Consider the following 22,291-nt stretch of genomic DNA (forward strand, 5'->3'; position numbering starts at 1 on the left):
GACAGGATGAGCCACAGGGGTTGAATCATTCGCAGGGTCAGTGACCGTTTCTCTCTCCTCCTCAGAGAGGCCGTGCTGTCCCTCTGTGGGTGAAACAAAGACCGGGAAACAGACTCCCTCTCCTGGATTACTTCATTTGAGCAGCTTTCATTTACAACTCCAGGATAGCTTGAAGTGTAACACAGCGCACGTGATGTGCAATGGGGGAAAATGACATCTCGGTGTTAGTTCTGTATTTACATGTGCGGTGACATTTATTGTAATTGTTGCTTTAATCTAGCTCTCAAACCTTCAGGAGAGACCGCTGCTTCTAGGCGCTCACAAAATCTATACATTATTGCAGATTTAATTGAGCATATGAGCTTTTCGCTGACGTGAACGTGCGAGTTTGACAATTAATCGACCACAGCATGAATGCCTGGCTCTATAAAGCAATGTCTGCATCCCTTGGTTTACATTGTGGCTGTCCTTGGCGGTGCTTGTCAGACTTCTGACGTGCTAATTGAAAAGAGATGGGCTGTCCTGCAGTTCCCTGCCAAACACAGGGTTGGTTAGGAGCAGGGCTTTAATTGGAAAAACCAAATATAGTAGGTACTCACTCCTTCAAGCTCCTTTTTGCTCTTGAGAAGTGCCGGTACTCACTCTTTCGAGCACCTGTTTGCTCATGAGAAGTGCAGGTACTCACTCTTTCGAGCACCTGTTTGTTCCTGAGAAGTGAAGGTACTCACTCTTTAGAGCTCCTGTTTGCTCCTGAGAAGTACCAGCACTCCCCATTAAATGTAAATGCAGTGTAGCAGTGCGTAGAAGTGTAGGCGCTCACTATGAAGAGTGCAGGTACTCTCCCTTTCACATGAAAGATGCGCAGGTACTCAGTACCGGACAGGACCAGGCCCTTTAAACACCGCTTGGGAGAACCGTGGCTGTCCTTGGAACTGGGGAACCAGTTCGAGTCTCGGCGTCAGCTCAACATCCTGTGATCCTGGGCAACTCACGTAATCTCCCCATGCCTAAAGAAAAGAGTATAAAATGTCACCTAGTGTATGTAAAGCGCACTAATGCCTTCAGGCCAGTTCGTGGTATGTTCAACTTCAAAAAATAAAACAATCTTTTGTAAGAATGCAGTATATCTGTGAAATAGAGGAGGTATTACTGCTGAGTGAGTCTGCACACAGGTCAGGGAGGGGGCAGTGTTGCAGCGTTAGCTGCACATTTACTTTTATGGCTACACAAACTCTAGGGCGGCCCACTCACTCTCACACAGTGAATTTATTTCCAGCTTAACCCCGGGTTTTCCTTCTAACTCACCCAGAGTGCCCTGTCATGGTTCCTGCTTAGCCCCCAGCCTTGTCTTTAAGGGCCGTGCCCACAGCTGTCCTTGAAACCATCAACACTGGGTGCTGTGTAATTGTAATTGCATTTAGATAGCGCTTACTACCCTTGGAGAGGCGTCGAAGCACTTTTCGGCGAGCAGCACGCTACTCTGGAACTCAAAAAGTACTAGTGGTGAATTAGCACAGTTCTGCAGCCTCCCTCTTTCAAATGACCCGGCCCCCTCTGTGCCCCAGAGACAGCCAGGCGATCTGATGGGTCTTTTTAAATATGCGCAGGTACTCAGTACCGGACAGGACCTGCCCCTTTAAAAAAACGCTTGGGAGAACCGTGGCTGTCCTTGGAACTGGGGAACCAGTTCGAGTCTCGGCGTCAGCTCAACATCCTGTGATCCTGGGCAGCTCACTTAATCTCCCCATGCCTAAAGAAAAGAGTATAAAATGTCACCTAGTGTATGTAAAGCGCACTAATGCCTTCAGGCCAGTTCGTGGTATGTTCAACTTAAAAAAATAAAACAATCTTTTGTAAGAATGTAGTATATCTGTGAAATAGAGGAGGTATTACTGCTGAGTGAGTCTGCACACAGGTCAGGGAGGAGGCAGTGTTGCGGAGTTAGCTGCACATTTACTTTTATGGCAACACAAACTGTAGGGCGGCCCACTCACTATCACCCAGTGAATTTATTTCCAGTTTAACCCCCGGTTTTCCTTCTGACTCACCCCGTGTTTCCGGTCACCGTTCCTGCTTAGCCCCCAGCCTTGTCTTTGAGTGCCGCGCCCACAGCGGTCCTTGAAACCATCAACACACGCTGCTGTGTAATTGCATTTAGATAGCGCTTACTACCCTTGGAGAGGCGTCGAAGCACTTTTTGGCAAGCAGCACGCTACTCTGGAACTCAAAAAGTACTAGTGGTGAATTAGCACAGTTCTGCAGCCCCCCTCATTCGAAGGACCCGGCCCCCTCTGTGCCCCATAGACAGCCAGGCGATCTGATGTGTCTTTTTAAATATCCATTCTCTCTTTCCATCGAACAGGGCCGAAGATCGAAACCTGCGTCTCACTCAACATTTCCATACCGCCCGCAGGGATGTAAACACTTGTCATGACAAAGGGCGCCTGTCGTGTATCTTGACCCCCCACTCCCTGCCCCTCTCTCTGGGCCTCTCTTCCCTGAAGTTTCGCTTTGCCTGGTGACTCAATCGAAAAAGGATGCACTGAAGCACACAGCAGTGCGAAAACAACCCAGAAAAACACCTAAATGAAACATACAAGGAAATGCGTTCCAGAATATGAAGACAAAACAACTGTGTGTCCGTCAGTTCTGCAGACACCAGATACAGACCTCAACATTCAGGAGGAGCAGCCTGGGATTCGGGGGCGTGGTTTTCGTTCTCTCCTCTTCCCATTGGCTGGAAGGTAAAATTCCAGCCAATGCGAAGAGGAGAGAACGAAAACAAGAAAGAAGAGAAAAAACAAGCCCCAATCCAAACAAGCTGAGGATCAACGGGCGCGAAACAGCGTGGTGGGCGCGCACAAGACGCAGCGTGGGCGTGCACATCAGCTGAAGATCGCCGGAGTAGACACTGAGTCTGCCTGCTGCCGTGACTGACCCACTGTGGAGCGAAAGAGACCGGTGAGTGGGGGTAGAGGGAGTGGGCAGAGAGGGAGGGTGCGTGTGCGTGTGTGTGTGCGTGCGCGCGCGTGTGTGTGTGTGTGGGTGTGTGTGCGCGTCTGTATGTGTGCTAACTTCGGCCGGCCTGGTAAGCGCGTCCACAGAGCCTGGTCCGCTCGTGCACCAGTCTATCTCCCTTGAGGAGCAACTCGGCGACAATAGGTCTCGATGCCGAGACCTAAAAATGGTAATAACTACCATTTTATGTTTCCGCTTCGGGCACTGTAATAAAGCAGAAAGGTTTGGTTGCGGGTGGGAGGGTGGGCAGGGCTGCTCTGCGAGCAGGGCTGTGCAGGTGAAGAGTGGGTTGCCTACTCCTGAGTGTGCATGCCTGGTTTAGTCGGCCCTCTGGGGCCGACCCAACCAGTCATGCGCACTCTGCTCTTCTCAATGTAGGCTACAGAACATGGCAGGGCCATTTGCCCCTGGCTGGGCGGCTTCCCAACCAATCACAACTCTGCTTGCAGCATTGTGATTGGGTTAGGGGTGTGAGCCTGGCTGCCTGCTTCCTGTTCCTGAACAGGAGAGCAGGTCAGGAGCAAAGACAATGCATAACCCTGCCGGCATGAAGGTAAGTTTCATTTTTTTTCATTCTTAAATTAACCCCTCCCCCACGTACCGCAAAATGACTTGTAATTATGTAATAAGAGTAATCCAGCATTTAGAGCTATTTTCTTAGTGCCAAATGCACCCTCTGGTCTGAAATGGACCTGATGATGCATTTTGTGCTATAAAAATAATACAAAATGCTCAGGGGCACGAACAGCAGTAGCCAGCAGCCACTCATGCTCTCTGGGGGGCATATCAACAAGGGCCTGATCTCCGCTTTTTTGGCTTCAAAAGCCAAAAAAGCGGAGATAAAACTATTGTCCTATTTACAAGAGGATGCTAACATGTATTAGCGCATGTTAGCACCCGTTTTCCCGACGCCTCGCTTTGCATTTGTAATGAGATGCAAAGTGGGCGTCACTGGACAGTACTGCTTGTAAATTATCGCTGATGTGCACATCTCGATATTTCCAAGGAGGCCCACGCATTTTAGCGGATGTTAGTTTTTGGCAAAAACCGCGGGTTTTTGCCAAAAACTAACACCTGCAAAAATGCTGACTCACCTATACATTACATCGGGGTGGATTATGCTGATATGACCACAGGGACGTGTCAGCAAGGTTATCGCTGTTTTCAATGGAACATTGCTGGAAAACCAGCGATGTTCCATGGAAAACACTGCTATCGCTGGAATAATTATCGCCATTGCGCTATGCGTTGTTAATACTGCGCTAGCATGGCGATAATTTCCTGCGATAGCCAGCGATAACAAATCTCACGCTAAGCGGGGCCAGCGATAATTATCGCTGCTGCTTGATAATATGCCCCTTGATTTGTTGTTCCTGGTGCTCCCGCAGTAGGATTTCTGCACAAAATTACTTTAAATTATTAAAGCTGGCATAATCACATAATGTTGGTACTTTCACATAACAAAAGTAATGTGTAATTACTGAAATACTCTGATTATTCCTGCATAATTAACATTTCACCCATGTCTAGTTTATAGTGGACTAAGATGGGATTTTTTTGTAATTTCATTTATACATATTGTTAAATAATTTATACAGTTTACATAATTTATTTAAGTAATCAAATGATTAATTATGAAAAACATGTAATTGATTTCATACAGTATATGTTCATATATAGATAGCATTTCTTTATTAAATATTTTAATTAATGTGTAATTATTGTTTTCTGATATTATTTTGTTAACTTACTTGAGGGATGTTTGATGTATTAGCGAGCAGAGTGGGATGTTTTCTCTTCTATATTTTAATTCTTAAGAAACAGTATATTTATTTTATAAATTTTAATTTGTTGATTTGATTATTAGTTATGAACATTATTTTATTTGCACATTATTTATTAGATAATTTAAAAAATGTTAATTCATTTGAACTGTAATTACTTACTTAGATTATTAATAGCATCATCTATTTCAATGTTCTAATTAATTTTTATATTCATTAAATGTATTATGGGTTAGTAAATATATTAACTAATTTGGTAGAACTATATATTTTCAAAACTATTGCGTACTATTTATTGTTTTTGGTATTGTTTTATATTTTGTATTTTATTTTCGGTATTCAAAGCAATTGGATGGGTAGTGTTTTAAATATATATTTTAATATTTTTAACTGGTAAGGTGTTTATTTTATTTATTTCTATTCTTTAATTTTAACACTGTAAAATATCATTTTAAAATGTTTTATATTTTTTAATACATTTGTTGAAATACTTTTTAATGTTTATTTTTTATCCATATTTAGTTCAGATCAGATCAATATACTTTATTCGACTCAAAAACATTCTCATTAAAAAAACAGATATTTATTTATTTATTTATTTTCAAATTTTTAAAGCGCACTGTTACCAGACTGTGTTCTGGCGCTGACTGACCACTCCTTAGCCTGACCTGAAGCTTATTGTTTAAAGAGCCATGTTTTCAGGGCCCTCCGGAAGGACATCAGATCCGGTGCTAGTCTGAGGACCAGTGGCAGGGCGTTCCAGGCTTTTGCTGCTCCCAGGGAGAAACTCCCCCCCCCCCCCCCACGGGCTTTCCTTACTCTTGGAGCCACAATTGTCCTCTGGTCAGTTGATCTCAGCGATCTGGCTGGTTTGTACCACTGGAAGAGCTGGGCCATACAATGAGGGCCTACTCCTTTGAGTGCCTTAAATACTACACAGAGCGCTTTGAATATGATTCTTTTGCGCACAGGTAGCCAGTGTAGTTTCACCAAATCCTGGGCAACCGAGGCAAATTTCGGTGTACCCGTAATCAGCCAGGCTGCCGCATTCTGCAGGATTTGGAGTTTGTTGAGCAGCCCTTGTTGAGCATTAAGCAGCAAGCTGTTGCAGTAATCCAGGCGGGACGTAATCAGTCCCGTCACCACTGTCTTTCTGCACTCATCCGGAAGAAAAGGCAAGACTTTACGTACTGTTTTCAGAACGTAGTGGGTTGCAGAGGAGAGCGTATTTACTTGAGGCCTGAATGACAATGTATCGTCCATCAGGATCCCAAGATTTTTAACCTTAGCGACTGGGGTGGGAGGGACGCCCATTTCCTCCGGCCACCACCTTGATAAGCATAAGCAATAAAATACAAACCAATAAAAATGCCCAGTATTTACTACCGATCTTAAAAACAGTAAAAACAAAGTTTAAAATACCAAATATGATATCTGTAATTCCTAAGGAGAGTAAATAATCCATTGCCAATTCATGGACTCTAATCCCTGCTGCTAGCAGTAATGGATGAATGAACTGCTCCTCTGGGGAGTATAGAATTTACAAAATAAGATAAAGTGCTTAGTGCTTTGACATAAAAAAATGTCCCAAGGGCAGACTGTGAGTGAAGAAGACCATGAGCTTTGGATAGGAAAAGCTGCCCCAAAATGTATAGTTTTTAAATGGAACCTGGTCAGCAAAGATTTCCACCTTTCACACAGCCTCTCTGTGCAGATGTGCCACAAGAACTAAGGCACTGTGTTCAGCTGGCCCAAGTGTGTCTCTGTAGCCAGCCTGTACTCTATTGCAGTCGGCCTAAACTTTGGATTTTCACCAGTCCCTTGTGACCTGAAGTAACTTTGTTAGCGCTACCTGCTTGTTGCCATGCGGCCTGCTGCTCTCTGACTCTGCTGGAAGGAGAGCTGGGCTCTGCCTTCTCTCCAAAGTGATCTCCAAGGGCTTGTTTCCTTGCCTCCTGTTTGTGAAGTCTCATGGACACAAAAGACTTCTTGCAGTTCTATTGGCACTGACGGACACTGCCTTCTATGATCCCTATCCTTGCCTGAGGGCCCCCTCCAAGGTCTGGGCTCAGAAGTGGGTTTTGTAGCTGGGTTTCTGCCAGTCTGATGTGAAGCAGCATGAAGCCTTGCCACACAGCCTCTTAGAACCAACGCCAGATGACGCGCAGCTTCCTGGGCAGACTGCGCCCCAAGAACCAAGGTACAGTGTTCAGCTGGCCCAAGTGGGTCCCTGTAGCCAGCCTGCGATCTATTGCAGTCAGGCTGAAATTTTTATTTTTATCAGTCCCTTGCGACCTGAAGTAACGCTGTTAGTGCTACCTGTTTCTAAGCGCTTTATTGCATTTATTTCTGCAACCTTAAATATCTTGACTTCCACTTGACGGATTTGATCATTAAGATCTTGTTTTACTCCTATAAATATTCTCTATATTTCTAAACTCTAGTGGAGTCTTTTGTGGTGTATCTACTGTGTTGTTGTATGAGTTATTGCATAAATACTTTACACATTGCCTTCCTAGGTAAGCCTGCCTGCTCTATGCCAAGCTACCAGGGGGTGAGCAAAAGATAATTTAGGATTGTGGTGTGACTTACTCTGACTAGGATCGGGATCCCTACTTGGACAGGGTGCATACCTTTGCCAGCTAGAGACCTGGGGGCAGATTTACAAGCCCCCTGCGCCCCTTTTACGCCACCGTAGCATCACTTTTGTGACGCAGCGGTGGCGCAAAGCCAGCGCCATGCTGCGGGGTATTTACAATGTGACGCATCTGGGAGATGCGTCACGTTATAAAGCCCTGCGCCACATGTAGGCGTTCCGGAGCAGGTACGCCTCCTAAAAGGGGCTGAGTGAAATCTACAAGAATTCATTCAGTCACTTTTAAGGCCATGCTGCGTCAAAACCCTGCGCCTGCTTGAAGCAGGCGTAAGGATTGACGCAGCATGATAGGGTAGGACACCCCCAAGCCTTGCCGGAGCTGCACCGCGCTTGCAACGTAACTCCAGCGATGTACCGCCCTTCCGACGGGGGATGCGACACGCATCTGCCCACCCGTGCGCCACGGTGCACCGCATTGTAAATGCAGCGCATCAGTGGTGGCGCATGGGTGGACAGATGCATTGCAACTCTTCTAGCGCATCCCTGCTGATTAGCAGAGATGCGCTGGAAGTAGTAAATCTGCTCCCTGATTTCTAAGACCTACACTAAATGGTTCTCTTGAGTTGGGATGTGAGGGAGAAGTGGCTGAGGCCCTGGTTAGGATGTCGGTTGGAGGTGCTTTCGACCGACATTGCTGTGGAATGGGAACTGACAGACATCAGGTCAGTGGTTTTGACACCGCAATTAGGATCCAACTGCACATGGGGCAGTCGCAAATGTCATTTTTCAATGGGAACTTGTGCAGCGGGTCGAAACTGCCTCCAGCTCAAGCTCCCATTGTGGTTCCTGCCACACAGTGCAGGGATGTGAAGGGAGGCACATGCAGAGGGTCAGTGGGAAAGGAGGCCCTGCTAGGGGCCCCCTAAGACACTTTCTGCAGCAGTTCCATGTCCGAAAGGCCGACATGGAACTGCTGTCAGAAAGTGCCATCATAATCCCGATGGTGGACGCACCATCCTTATGGGATTATGAGGCCTTTCCGACTGGCCAAAGGGCTCCTTGAGCCGGTCGGAACCGAGTCAGATTATCGAGCTGGTTTAAACTCCGACTGCCGTCATTATAATACAGCGGTCAGACATTAAGTCACAATGTCGGTCAGAGGCTCTTCCAACCGACATTGTCTAAAGCTACTGCCTCTTGATCCTTTTGATCCAGGTTTGAATCATGGTCTCAGCAATTAGTACAATATTGTATGATTCAGGGCAAATAGTTTAATCTCCCTGTGTTTAAACATTGGATATGTATTTGAATAATCCCCACTTAATGTACATATCATTGTAGATCATCAACCAGCCCCCCAGCATACAATGTAGAGTTCTCCACTGCTTTCTAGCTAGGTTTGCGCTATGTAGATATCAATAAGTACATACTTGTACGCTTTTAGAATGGGAGCACTTGCAATAATTCATATATCTTTGTTGTCAGTATTTACAGTTTACACAAATGTTTGAATTAGTTGTATTGTATGGGCCTCTTTTATAATGGATTACTATTTGGTAATATTTACACCTGCACCTTCAAGCGTCCAGGGTGATCCACGAGGGGTCACTGATACAATAGTGTGGTAAACAATATAGTTGACATAAATATTGAGTTTAAAATATAATTTACCCAAATATCGTGATTCTATATTTATAATGATGAGAACAAAAAATATCAGAAAAAAATATAGTTGCACGAATAGCTTCCAAAAATAGACAAAAACATAGCATTGTTAAATATTTTCTTATAGAATTTTAATATAATGAAAGAAATATATTTATTACTATATAAATATATACTTATATAAGAACACAAACACATATATGTGTGTGTGTTTATATTTATAATATATAACTATATAATATAGTTATATATATTGAAAACAGAAGCAGCTCCTCCTGGAGCCCAGAACCCATGAGGGGTGAAGCGTAATGCCGGTTGTGAGCACCAGCGAGCAAATCGTCAACAGGAAAATTGAACGCTAACATAGGACACAACCTGGAAGTAGTGTGGATTTACTGCACAAAGCTCATGACCCGTTTCAACCGACTAATGGTCTTGATCACACGCCACTTTCAGACTGTGTCCTCAGTGAGCGTTTATTTTTCATGTAGACAATATTTTTTTTTTATTAGATTTTTATTTAGAGTCAGTCATGATCACAAAATAACATTACAAACTTAGGGGCATATTATCAAGCCTGTGCGCTAAAATTATCACCGCTTTATCGGCCGAAAACGGCCGATAAAGCGGCGATAATGGGCTTGATAATATGCTCTGTGGAATTCCAATCGAAGCCCATGTTAGATGTCTTCACATCTAACATGTGCTTCGATTGGAATTCCATAGAGCATATTATCAAGCCCATTATCGCCGCTTTATCGGCCGTTTTCGGCCGATAAAGCGGCGATAATTTTAGCGCACAGGCTTGATAATATGCCCCCTATTTTCCAAAAAATACAAAGATAATGTAAAATTATAAGAGCAACGGAATATGCCAGGAAACAAAGAATTGAAATCAAAAGACAATAAGGATGGGAACAAAGTAATCATTTATAGAACAGAAAGATTCAACACCAATTATGGCAGGCCCAGATTCTTTGAAAACATTTAAGGGCATTGGGGCCTCTGGCTTTAGATATAGCCAATTCAAATATCTGACAGATAAGTGCCCAGCAGTCCGATACCTTTGGAGGAGAGGGGCTTAACCACGACCTAATATACATAGCGGGCAGCAAACTGCAGAGGGGCTTAACCACGACCTAATATACATAGCCGGGCAGCAAACTGCAGTTTGGATTGCGCTCAATTTTGTGAGACAAAAATAACAATTGATGGACAGAATGCAGAACAATGTCATGCATTCACCCCAGTACAGAGATCTGGGCTTAAATCCATAGTTTTTTTGCTCACCATACCATTCCAGTTTGGACCCAGCCATACGCAAATCAGTCTTGACCCTGCATCCAATGGGAACAGTCGAGCCCGAACTGCCAGGCCAGGGCCTCCCTGGACTGGAAACAAGCATCCTAGGACCAGTTTCGGGCTTTCAGCCCTCATCAGCCAGGATAGCTTGACTCCAGTGGCATGGAGAGCATGGGCCCCCATCTGGGCACATCCGTCCCACACAGGGGGACAAATGCAAAAAGAACAATTGATGGACAGAATGCAGAAAAATGTCATACATTCACCCCAGTACAGAGATCTGCATCCATCCGGAAACAAGCATCCTAGGACCGGTTTCGGGCTCAGGGTCAAGACTGATTTGCATATGGCCAGGTCCAAACTGGGGTGGCATGGTGAGAAAAAGAGTGATGGATTTAACCCAGATTTCTTGACTGGGGGTGAATGTTTCGATTTGTTCTGTATTCCGTCCATCAATTGTGTGTCTTTTGCTTTCTCGCCCTAAGTGCACCAGGTATGCCCAGACGTGGATCCTGGGTTCACTGTGTCACTGGAATCAAGCTATCCTGGCTGATGAGGGGTGAAACCACGAAACCAGTCCTAGGATGCTTGTTTCCAGTCCAGGGAGGACCTGGTTTGGCAGTTTGGGCTGGACTGTTCCCATGAGGCACAGGATCAAGACTGATTTGCATATGGCCAGGTCCAAACTGGGGTGGCATGGTGAGCAGAAGAACGATGGATTTAACCCAGATCTCCTGACTGGAGGAGAATGGTTTTGATTTGTTCTGCATTCTGTCCATCAATTGTGTGTCTTTCAATTTTGTAAGACAACATAATGTCACCCTAGATAGAAAAGTGGAAATCATATACAAAGCGGCATATTGGCAGTGGAACCACCCCTGACCGAAATTCCTGAAACACAGGACAAGTGGCAAACATATGTACTATATCTGCTGTGGGAAATCCGCACTTCGGACAGCCTGAGCCATAGCTTGTAGCCCATTTAGAAATCCTTTGAGGGGTTTAATAATGCATACAAATAGTCTTGAACCGCTGAAACGTTATACTAACAGAATGAACAGAACAATCAACAATCTCTAGAGCACTCGCGATCTCATCTGCAAAAATGTACAAATTGAGCATTCTACTCCATTTGAAGGCCAGCAGTGAACTATCATTAATGCTACAAGCACCAAGAATCTGGTATACTGCACTAATCAAAGCCTATCCCGGTGCCCTGTATAGATAAGACAAGATGCCAGCAACTTCCAGAGTGATTCAATCCTTATGCACATGCAAAAAGAAATCACACAGCTGTAAGTATTTTAAAAAATTGATGGGGAAGATCAAAAGAAGGCTGAAGAGAAGCAAATGAACAGAAGCCCATTACTATTGTACAGCTGCCCAGTAGTCTTCACCCTAGCATTACCCAAGCTTTGACAACTGAATCGTGAAAAACAGAAGGATATGCCGGGTTCCCCCTAAGTGGTGTATGTTTATGCAAGGGAGGTAACGCGTAATTAAAGCATATTTCCCTCCAAATATGACTTATATCATTAATAATGTTAAACCAGACCCTCCTGTAATAATTGGGATCTAAACGTCGATGAAAGAAGAACCTAGCATCTGACATCAGAGTGAGTTGATAGCACAGAATAGACAGATCCAGGTCACTTTCCGTAAGCAAATTTCACATTCAACCTGAAAAGCTGCCCAAATGTAAAGCATGAAATCCACACCCCATGTAAGAAAGTTTCAAAAAATGAATAGTGTGCATGGCCCTCCTGTAACTCCATATAAAGCTGCCAGAGTAGCACCCTCAAGGTGTTTAAAGAAAGATTGAACTTGGGACGTGAAGTGGTATTGCTTCAGAATAAATATAGGAATTTAGGTAAAAGATTCACTTTCATGATGTTACAGTGGTCTAATGTACTGATTGGGAGTCGATCCCATAAGCACAACTTAGCAATGACTGACTGCAGGAGTGGCTCACAGTTCAGTTTAAAAATACCATCCACTTGGCTGCCCAGCCTGACTCCTAAGTAAGTATCCATTGATTACTGTCTCCAGGATTGGATTCACTGTTTAAACAAATTCAGTGTTTTAGTTAGATTTAATTTATACCCGGAGAAGGTTCCGAACCTAATGGCCTCCTTTGAAACTAAGTCAATAGTTGCAAGTGGATTTGACATAAAAACGGCCACAGAATCGGTGTAAGCTGTCATTTTGAGCTCAAATCACTAGCTGTATCCCTAGGTTGAGTAAGAGGGACCTTAAATATGGCTCGCTATAGAGGGCGAACAAAAGAAGGGAGAGCGGTCGTCCCCATCAGGTTACCCTAAAAATCATGAATGGTGAATAGCTATTCCCACCATTAACTAGTTTATCAATAGGATTTTTAGAGAGATTGAGGCCACTGATACCAAGAACTCTCATAGTTGCACACAGAAATCAGGATTGGACGAGGATGTATTAGATCTGTATTAGTTGGATTCCAATTTAGCAGAAGACGGTGTGCATTTTGAATTTGAGAGTCCATATCCCAATCTGCCAGATCCAGGAAAGCTTTCATAAAAAGCTTGACAATAAATTGCAGATGGTCGTTTTTGGAGAAAAGGATGTGGTGTTGATGCCGCCGCAGTGAGTACTCTCTCCTGGGTACCCTGCTACATGCCCCACCCTGCTCACTGTGTGGCTCTGCAGGACTTTATTTTTCCAAAGTGAGGAGAACACCTGATGTGGCTGCTTCATTGTTGGGGTCTTCAAGACAGCTTTGCCTCCCCAGGCACCTGCGTCTTCTCCAGACCATTCAACTAAGCGCCTCAAGCACTATGGCACCTACCAAAGCGAGCGCACCCTGTGGGGGACTGGGTTCTCGCTCTGCAGCAACAGCTCCAGCTGCGGCTCAGCACTCCATGATCAGTTCCTGGATTACAGATGAGAGGTGTCCTCCTCTAAAGTTGGTCGCCCTATTCTCAAGGTGCTGCAGTCTGACACAGCTACCAGTTCAGTTTGCTCCAAAAATGCATTAGCCCCCGGCAGAGTATCGCCGATTGTCGAACGACTAATCAATGTGGTCGGAGCAGGGGAGCTGGGCTCATCTTCCTTGCTGGCCTACTTGCTCCTGGTGACATCCTGCAACATTGTATCAGCTGCCACTTTAGCTGTTTCAGCTACCTTGCAACACGGTAACTCTTCTGTTTTGTTTGACTCTCACTCCAATTCCTCTGCTTTTCCTGCGGCTGAAGTGGATATGACACAGCGTGCTGCTGTGCAGCTCTTCCGTGTCGAGGGGGTCATTCAGACTAAGACTGAGATTGAAGGACTCTCAGCAGCAGTGGCAGTTACCACCCCTCCTGAAGCACTACTCCAGCAAGTGGCGGCTTCCAGGCACAGCAGCAGAGCAGCCGCCTCAGCTATTCCAATTACTTAAGATAATAATCACCACTCAGGCAATGCACTTGCTCAGATTGATACAAACACTATTGAGGGAGGTTCTACGAAACTTCGCACTGCACCTAATCCAGCTGAGGGGTGCCAGGGTAAGCAAGGAAAGCTCAAACACAACGTCCAGTGGTGCGGGCAAGAATCGGGCGCACAGGTGTATAACCTGGCAATATTTCCAATCGTTTAGGACGCACTCCACTCTCAGTGGAGAGAAGGATCGCACTAACCAGATGGACTTCATTTTGAATTGAACAGAGGAACTGAAAGATTACACATACAATTGAAAGGACAGGATGCTGCCAGAGGGGTATACGGTTAGAAACTAACTGCAAATAATAATGTTTTAAGCCCTGATGATGTCCCTAATGGATGAAACGAGTCGGCTGACATTGATTATTATGGAATGAGCTGGAGTTATGAAGAGAAAATTGTGAAATGAAATGCATTCATTGGATACATATAAAATTGCCTATGGACTTTTTGTGAATTTAGCTACATAGAGTAATTAACTTGGGAATGTTGATGAATTAAAGCACTCCTTTCGGATCAAGGTTATAAAGCAAGGAAAGCAGCTGGCTCAGAGAGGCTGTGGCAAAGCTAAAAAAGGCATTGATATCCATGGAAGCTCTCAGCATGACAATCTTAAAGAAATACTCTATAGGATTTACTTCCAAAACCAAACACCTCAGCCGATCACCAAGATTCCGATGAGCCAAGCTTCCCCAGGAGAGGGAAATCAATGGTCTGGCTCATTCACTGATGAGGCATGTCAATCTAACACTTCTCTCAGTCCTGATGTTAGCCCTATTCTGGAAAACGCAATCAACTCCCTGGCAGTACCCTGTGGGGCCATTCTACACTTGCTCTTCCAGCTACCACTCCTATGCTTCAGACAAAGTCTGAACCATCAGTATATATGATTAGGCAGCATATGCAGGTCCAACAATCAGAATCACTGCAACACTATTCTCAAGTGAGAGCTGATAATCAGCAGTTACAACAGTCTTTGGTCAAGGTGACTGGGAAGGTTACATTACTTATCACACAGGTGGTCGAGCTTCTGCAATGAGTCGCAGGCACTGAAGAGGTTGGTAGTGGAACGGCCTCAGCTAGGACAATTAGAGTTCATGTGAGTTGAATAGCTTTGGTCCAATCCAAGATAGAACATTTGGAGAGTCGCCAACACCGCAATAATCTGAGCAAGAGGAAGAGAAATAGACGAGATTATATATATATATATATATATATATATATATATATATATGTGTGTGTGTGTAACATAATTCATAAACAATATTTCTTTTGAATGATATTTTTTTTGTATTTTAATTGTATTACTATGAAAGATATATATTTCATAAAAATAGTTATTTTACCCTATATACATTCTTTATATTTTAAATTCATTAATATGTAAACATATATCTATATATACATACTCACACTAATACATGTAAAATAAATGTAAAATATGAAATAAATGTAAAATATTATAAAAATAAGGTAATATATGTGTGTGTGACTACTAAGAAGGAGCAAATTCAGGTTGATGAAGGCTGCTGTGACAGCCGAAACGCGTTCCTGTACAAACATGCGCTGCCAGAGATTAAATGGTATTTTACACAAACTGAGTGCAGGCTTTCCTTGGAAGTGGAGAGAAGCGTTTTCCATATTTAACAAGGTGTGCACAGAATCCGCCCCTTACTTGCACCACTGGCGGTTAGGCGCACGCCACCCAAAGCCACTCATCTTTAAGCAGGGCGGGCGCGAGGCATGGGCAGTGTGAGCCGTTGCCCAGGGCCTCGCACCCAGCCCACCAGCATGGGGCCCAGCACTGGTGGTGTGTCCTTTTGTTTCCCTGCCTATAGAACTGAAAGAAAGGTGTCTCCTTCCAATTAGGGTACATGGGAGGGGCCCCCTCCCCTGGGCCTCTCTGGGATGGTGTCAGGAGGCCTAGGGGAGGGGGACACTTCCTCCTGTCCCAATTGCAAGGACACCAGGGACGTCCATTGTAAAGCATTTTAGCGCCCCCACAGTTTTACCTTTCAGCCCTCAAGTAATTCTCACACTTTCAGCCTCATATGAGCTGTAAATGAGGTGCTTGTAGGAGGCTGGGAGGAGAAACTGAGGCCCAGGAGTGGTCTTGCAGAGGCCGCCCCCGAAGGGGGCCTCGAGGGCCGGCACCATAATGGACGCCAAAGCCCGGGAAGGATCCGGTTCTAGCCGCCGGGAAGGGCCCTGAACCAGAAAGGGCTCTTTCGTCACGGCAACAACTCGCACCTGATCCATGGGGGGGCCTGGTGAGGTTTGACCCTCCCCCAAATGGCAGAACTGCCCGATCATGGCGGGGAAATTGTGGGGGGAATATAAGACGCCGCTCCCGATACCACAGCTCGTCACTCCATCGTGGAGCTGGGGAGCGGCGCAGAAGTATTTTCGAGTCTCACCCACCCACACCTACGTACCAGCAGTGTCACAGTGCTGGCGGATAAGAGAGGTACAGCGGATGGTTATGGAGGCACACCGACAGGGGGTGTGTAGAAGGAGGGCCACTCACACTGGGATGCCGACCGGCAGGGTGAGTATGCCTGACAAAAGGGGGTAGCGGACAGAGACGGCACTCGCAACCCAGACCCAGCCGGACGGCAGGGCACAAAAAGAGACTAGCAAGGTAGCGAGTTGGGGCCTAACTCTGGGGATAGGCTACCCCCACACGCAAAGGGGCGTGGAAACCAACAGAACAAGTTGAACCACAAAAGTGCCAAGCAAGGAGATGCGCCTATAAGAGAGCGGAATAATGAACTGTCATTGTGATTCACGATTCTAGGATATGCAGAGGAGGCTGGGAGGAGAAACTGAGGCCCAGGAGTGGTCTTGCAGAGGCCGCCCCCGAAGGGGGCCTCGAGGGCCGGCGCCATAACGGACACCAGAGCCCGGGAAGGATCCGGTTCTAGCCGCCGGGAAAGGCCCGGAACCAGAAAGGGCTCTTTCGTCACGGCAACAACTCGCGCCAGGATGGCGGCTAGGCACCTGATCAATGAGGGGGCCTGGTGAGGTTTGACCCTTCCCCAAATGGCAGAACCGCCCGTTCATGGTGGGGAAATTGTGGGGGGAATATTAGACACCGCTCCCCATACCATAGCTCGTCACTACATCATGGTGCTGGGGAGCGGTGCAGAAGTATTTTCGAGTGGCAAAAAGAAAAACATACCCCTTAGACGGAAGATACGCGGATCAGCTTGTCGTGCTAAAGTTTTTGTCTGTGTTCAGCTAGAGGACTCATTGCGCCTTATGGTGTGGTAAGAGCTCTAACAAGAACCAAACAATTTAATAGGAGGGTCCAAGGGCGAGTTTAATGACCCGCAATAGGTACATGCCCCAAACCACATAACTCATCACACAAAGGGTACCTAGAGGTCAAAGCAAATCTGTCATTCAACTGTGGATAACAACCCCAACACCATACAGATAACACAGTGGGAACAGACAGTGCGGACTAGGTGTGATAGTGATTGAGTTAAGACTCAAGGGCATAGGGAAAAATTCCCATCAGAAGCCACACTGTACCGCCCTCTTTCACATCATTTGGGTACTCCTTGCCCAGGAGGCATAACAAAAACAAACCGGCCGGTCAGATGTTACCATGACCGTTTGTGAATGTAAAAGAAATGTGTCAGTGGAGGGAGGTTTTTGGGAAATTGTCAATGTTGATGTGGCTACTGAAAAAGCAGTGTAAAGTGAATGAAAAGTGAGAAGTGAAAGACTTAAAATTGGATAGGCTGGGTAGATGTTAGTGATTTATTTTTATCTCCCGGTTTTCCAAATCTAAAAAACAAGTGCAAACACAGATTTAACATAATATCCGTGATCAGTAGTGGTCAACATGTTTCAGCATATCTATGAAATAGTTTCATGCCTTCTTCAGGACCCGTTGTTAAATAACTACTGCTTTTTGTGAGAAATAAAAGATATCACCTGCAATGTCCAGGTTGTATATTCAACTACATACTGTTACCGCACCATATTGGAGACGCGACATCCACAGGAACGACATGTAGAACAAACAACAAAAGACAACATTATGTCACATTCAAAAGGGTGTTCAATATTAATGTAGTACATCCTTACTTTTCACAATGTGTTCAAATCACATGATCTTGGGGTTATATTCATTTTAAAACAACTCACCCATTATTGTGGTTGTTGCGCTTCACCCCACCTGGCTGCAGCTCAGGTTAAGAGGAGCACCGCTCTAAATCAAAAAGTTAAAATATAAAGATGACATTCATGGGTTCCTGTTTTTATCAATAGTTTTGCGGCAGGAATTTTTGTTGTTGTATACAGTTTCCATGCGCACCTTTATAAACCGAATCAATGTTCTTAAAAGTACGGTTTATAATTATCACGCTTTTGTATTTGTATTCTCTGAGGACAGTGTTTTAAAGAAGTTGGTCATAAATACTACTGTCCAGCATTGAATGGGAACCATAGCAGCCTGATAATCGGTCAACTCATAAAAATTGCATAAAGAAAGCAGTACATTTGAAACCATATATTAATGAGATCGAGCTTGGTTATACATTCATATAGCAGCGTGGGTTGTAGATCCCCAAATGGCGACGAATCACGCACTTACAGTTCTGATCCCTAATTTACCACTTATTTGTGATGATATACGTGCTCGTGGCAGCCTGATAATTGGTCAACTCATAAAAAATGCATAAGTAATGCAGTGCATTTGAAACCATATATTAATGAGATCGAGCATGGTTATACATTCATGTAACAGCGTGGGTTGTAGATCCCCAAATAGCGCCGAATCACGCACTTACAGTTCTAATTTCTAATTTACCACTTATTTGTGATGATATACGTGCTGAGATATTAACGCATGCTTACAAGCATCTCCGAGTTTGCAATTATTCGCCAAAATTTCATGTAAGCACCCGTATACGACGTGCTTATATCGGCGTGTTAGTTTCCAATAAAATTGGCCAGACTCTCTTGGACGGCGTCACTCACCTCTCCGTCGGTGTCTCCCGGCAGTCATCCAAACTGTCTGGGGTGGCCGCCGAGCAGCGAGGGCGCGCCATATTTAAACCTAACGTGTCCCATTCTCGTGACGTCAGTCACGTGGTTCACTTGCATGACGGGATTTGTCGTTTTTATTATCCCGTTTTCGTAGTTTGTTGAATACAAAAACCGGGGATTCCTTCAATTATTGAGGGTGCACATAAATTATCATCGACAACGGCAGATGTAATCAGCGTCAGGTGTTATCACCATATTAATCAACCTTTGTTTAAATGTCACTCCACTTACTTCCTTCCTATGTATTCCGAACAATCCTGATTTACAGGCGCCATATTTGTAGTTCTTTAAAGTCGTAATTCTCTGCAAACACAGGAAATATCAATAGCCTAAATCAACACCTCATGTAATAATATTTTGATATTTGAGACGGGGGTATGTAGTTAGTAGTGTTGCAACACAGCATATGGATGTATATGTTTCTCTGTAATTAGTTTCAGTATTCCAACTCATAGTGTGTCTATTGTTTCACTAACTTAGCAGAACAGGACCGATGGACTGAGAGTGAACCTGAGTATGATTTTTACCTCATTCAGATGATCTTAATGTATGTGTATTGAATATAGGATTATCCTGAAGTTGTGCATTCAGAGTGGACTGTATGGGTAGTGTCTCCATTCCGAGTCTCGCTAATTTATATGTTCACAACTTTGAGCAACAGGAGGTATTAACACCTACTAATCCATATCTATTATCGCTTCATGTTTGGAAGCGATATATAGATGATATACTGGTCATATGGCATGGGACTGAAGAAGATCTCTTGTTATTCCACCAATGGCTGAACACCCGAAATGCATATTTGAAATTCACTGTAGAGTACAGTAGAACTGGACTAGCATTCCTGGATTTAAAAATCCTAGCAACTGCGAATGGCCTTGAATACGAGCTTTATCAAAAGCCAATGGCTAAGAATGCCTTACTCAGCTATGAAAGCTGTCATCCGCGGGCCCTGAGAAATAATCTGCCTTTTGGTCAGTTTCTCAGGGTCCAGAGGAACTGTTCCAACAAAGAAGCATTCAATGCCCACTCAAAAAATCTGGAGAAACAACTCTGTGAGAAGAAGTATCCGAAGAAGATAATTCGACAATCTAAGAAGAGGGCATCAAATAATAACAGAGAGTCCCTTCTGGAATTACATCCACCAAAGGAGAAAACCAACCGTATCACTTTTGTGAATACCTTCAACACTAGATCCAACAAAGTCCAAAAGATCATCAAAAGACACTGGTCTATACTGAATACAGGGGGTGATGAGATTCCCTTACCCTTATTTGCATTTAAAAGAGGACAAAGTTTAAAGGACCAATTGGTCCTCACACGCCCAAAGAATAAAGATCCCAGACAGGTTGGCACCCTGTGGGATTTACCACCAGTACAAGGCCATCACCCGTGCGGGGCGTGCTCTGTGTGTCCTCAAACCTGCAAATCCACAACCGTTGACATAGGTACAAATAGACCTTGGATACAAAGTAGGTTTACAAACTGCAATAGCGGAAACCTCATATATTTGATAATTTGTCCATGCCAGAAACAATATGTGGGCATGTCGACGAGGAAAATAAGGACAAGAATACAAGAACACAAGAGCACGGTACGTTGTCGCAAACAGGCCACCCGTCTAACTGCTCACTTCTTGGAGGTTGGACATGGTCCAAATGACTTTTATTGGACTGTGCTTAAACAGCCTCTACTACCCGATTCATGTCCAGATGTGGCCCGCTTCTTATTAAAAATTGAGCAAAAAAGGGTCTACAAGCTCAATAGCAATAAAGATGGGTTAAATGAGCCGATACAGTGGATGTATCTCTGACAAAGGTTCGACCATCATGTGATTTGATCGCCCTTGGATGATAATACTATACGATTATCCACTCTGAATGCACAACTTCAGGATAATCCTATATTCAATACACATACATTAATATCATCTGAATGAGGTAAAAATAATACTCAGGTTCACTCTCAGTCCATCGGTCCTGTTCTGCTAAGTTAGTGAAACAATAGACACACTATGAGTTGGAATACTGAAACTAATTACAGAGAAACATATACATCCATATGCTGTGTTGCAACACTACTAACTACATATCCACGTCTCAAATATCAAAATATTATTGCATGAGGTGTTGATTTAGGCTATTGATATTTCCTGTGTTTGCAGAGAATTACTACTTTAAAGAACTACAAATATGGCGCATGTAATTCAGTATTGTTCGGAATACATATGAAGGAAGGAAGTGGAGTGACATATAAACAAAGGTTGATTAATATGGTGAAAACACCTGACGCTGTTTACATCTGCCGTTGTCGATGATAATTTATGTGCACCCTCAATAATTGAACGAATCCCCGGTTTTTGTATTCAACAAACTACGAAAACAGGATAATAAAAACTACAAATCCCGTCATGCAAGTGAACCACGTGACTGTCGTCACGAGGATGGGACACGTTAGGTTTAAATATGGCGCACCCTCGCCGCTCGGCGCCCCCCCAGACAGTTTGGATGACTGCCGGGAGACACCGATGGAGAGGTGAGTGACGCCGTACAAGAGAGTCTGGCCAATTTTATTGGAAATTAACACGCCGATGTAAGCACGTCGTATACGGGTGTTTACATGAACTTTTGGCGAATAATTGCAAACTCGGAGATGCTTGTAAACATGCGTTAATATCTCAGCACGGATATCATCACCAATAAGTGGTAAATTAGAAATTAGAACTGTAAGTGCGTGATTCAGCGCTATTTGGGGATCTACAACCCACGCTGCTACATGAATGTATAACCATGCTCGATTTCATTAATATATGGTTTCAAATGCACTGCATTCCTTATGCATTTTTTATGGGTTGACTAATTATCAGGCTGCCACGCGCACGTATATCATCACAAATAAGTGGTAAATTAGGGATTAGAATTGTAAGTGCGTGATTCGGCGCCATTTGGGGATCTACAACCCACGCTGCTATATAAATGTATAACCAAGCTCGATCTCATTAACCCCTTCCATGCTGATGACGAACCCCAGCCATCATGCACTACGGTGCTCGTGTGCTGATGACGGCTGGGGTTCGTCACGGCCCGCTACTGTTCGTGTTGTTAACAGCACACCAGGGGAATCGCGGCCGCATGGAAGGGGTTAATATATGGTTTCAAATGTACTGCATTCTTTATGCAATTTTTATGAGTTGACCGATTATCAGGCTGCTATGGTTCCCATTCAATGCTGGACAGTAGTATTTATGACCAACTTCTTTAAAACACTGTCCTCAGAGAATACAAATACAAAAGCGTGATAATTATAAACCGTACTTTTAAGAACATTGATTCGGTTTATGAAGGTGCGCATGGAAACTGTATACAACAACAAAAATTCCGGGCGCAAAACTATTGATAAAAACAGGAAG

Source organism: Lissotriton vulgaris, chromosome 9, assembly GCF_964263255.1.
Source record: "Lissotriton vulgaris chromosome 9, aLisVul1.2, whole genome shotgun sequence".
Taxonomy (NCBI): Eukaryota; Metazoa; Chordata; class Amphibia; order Caudata; family Salamandridae; genus Lissotriton; species Lissotriton vulgaris.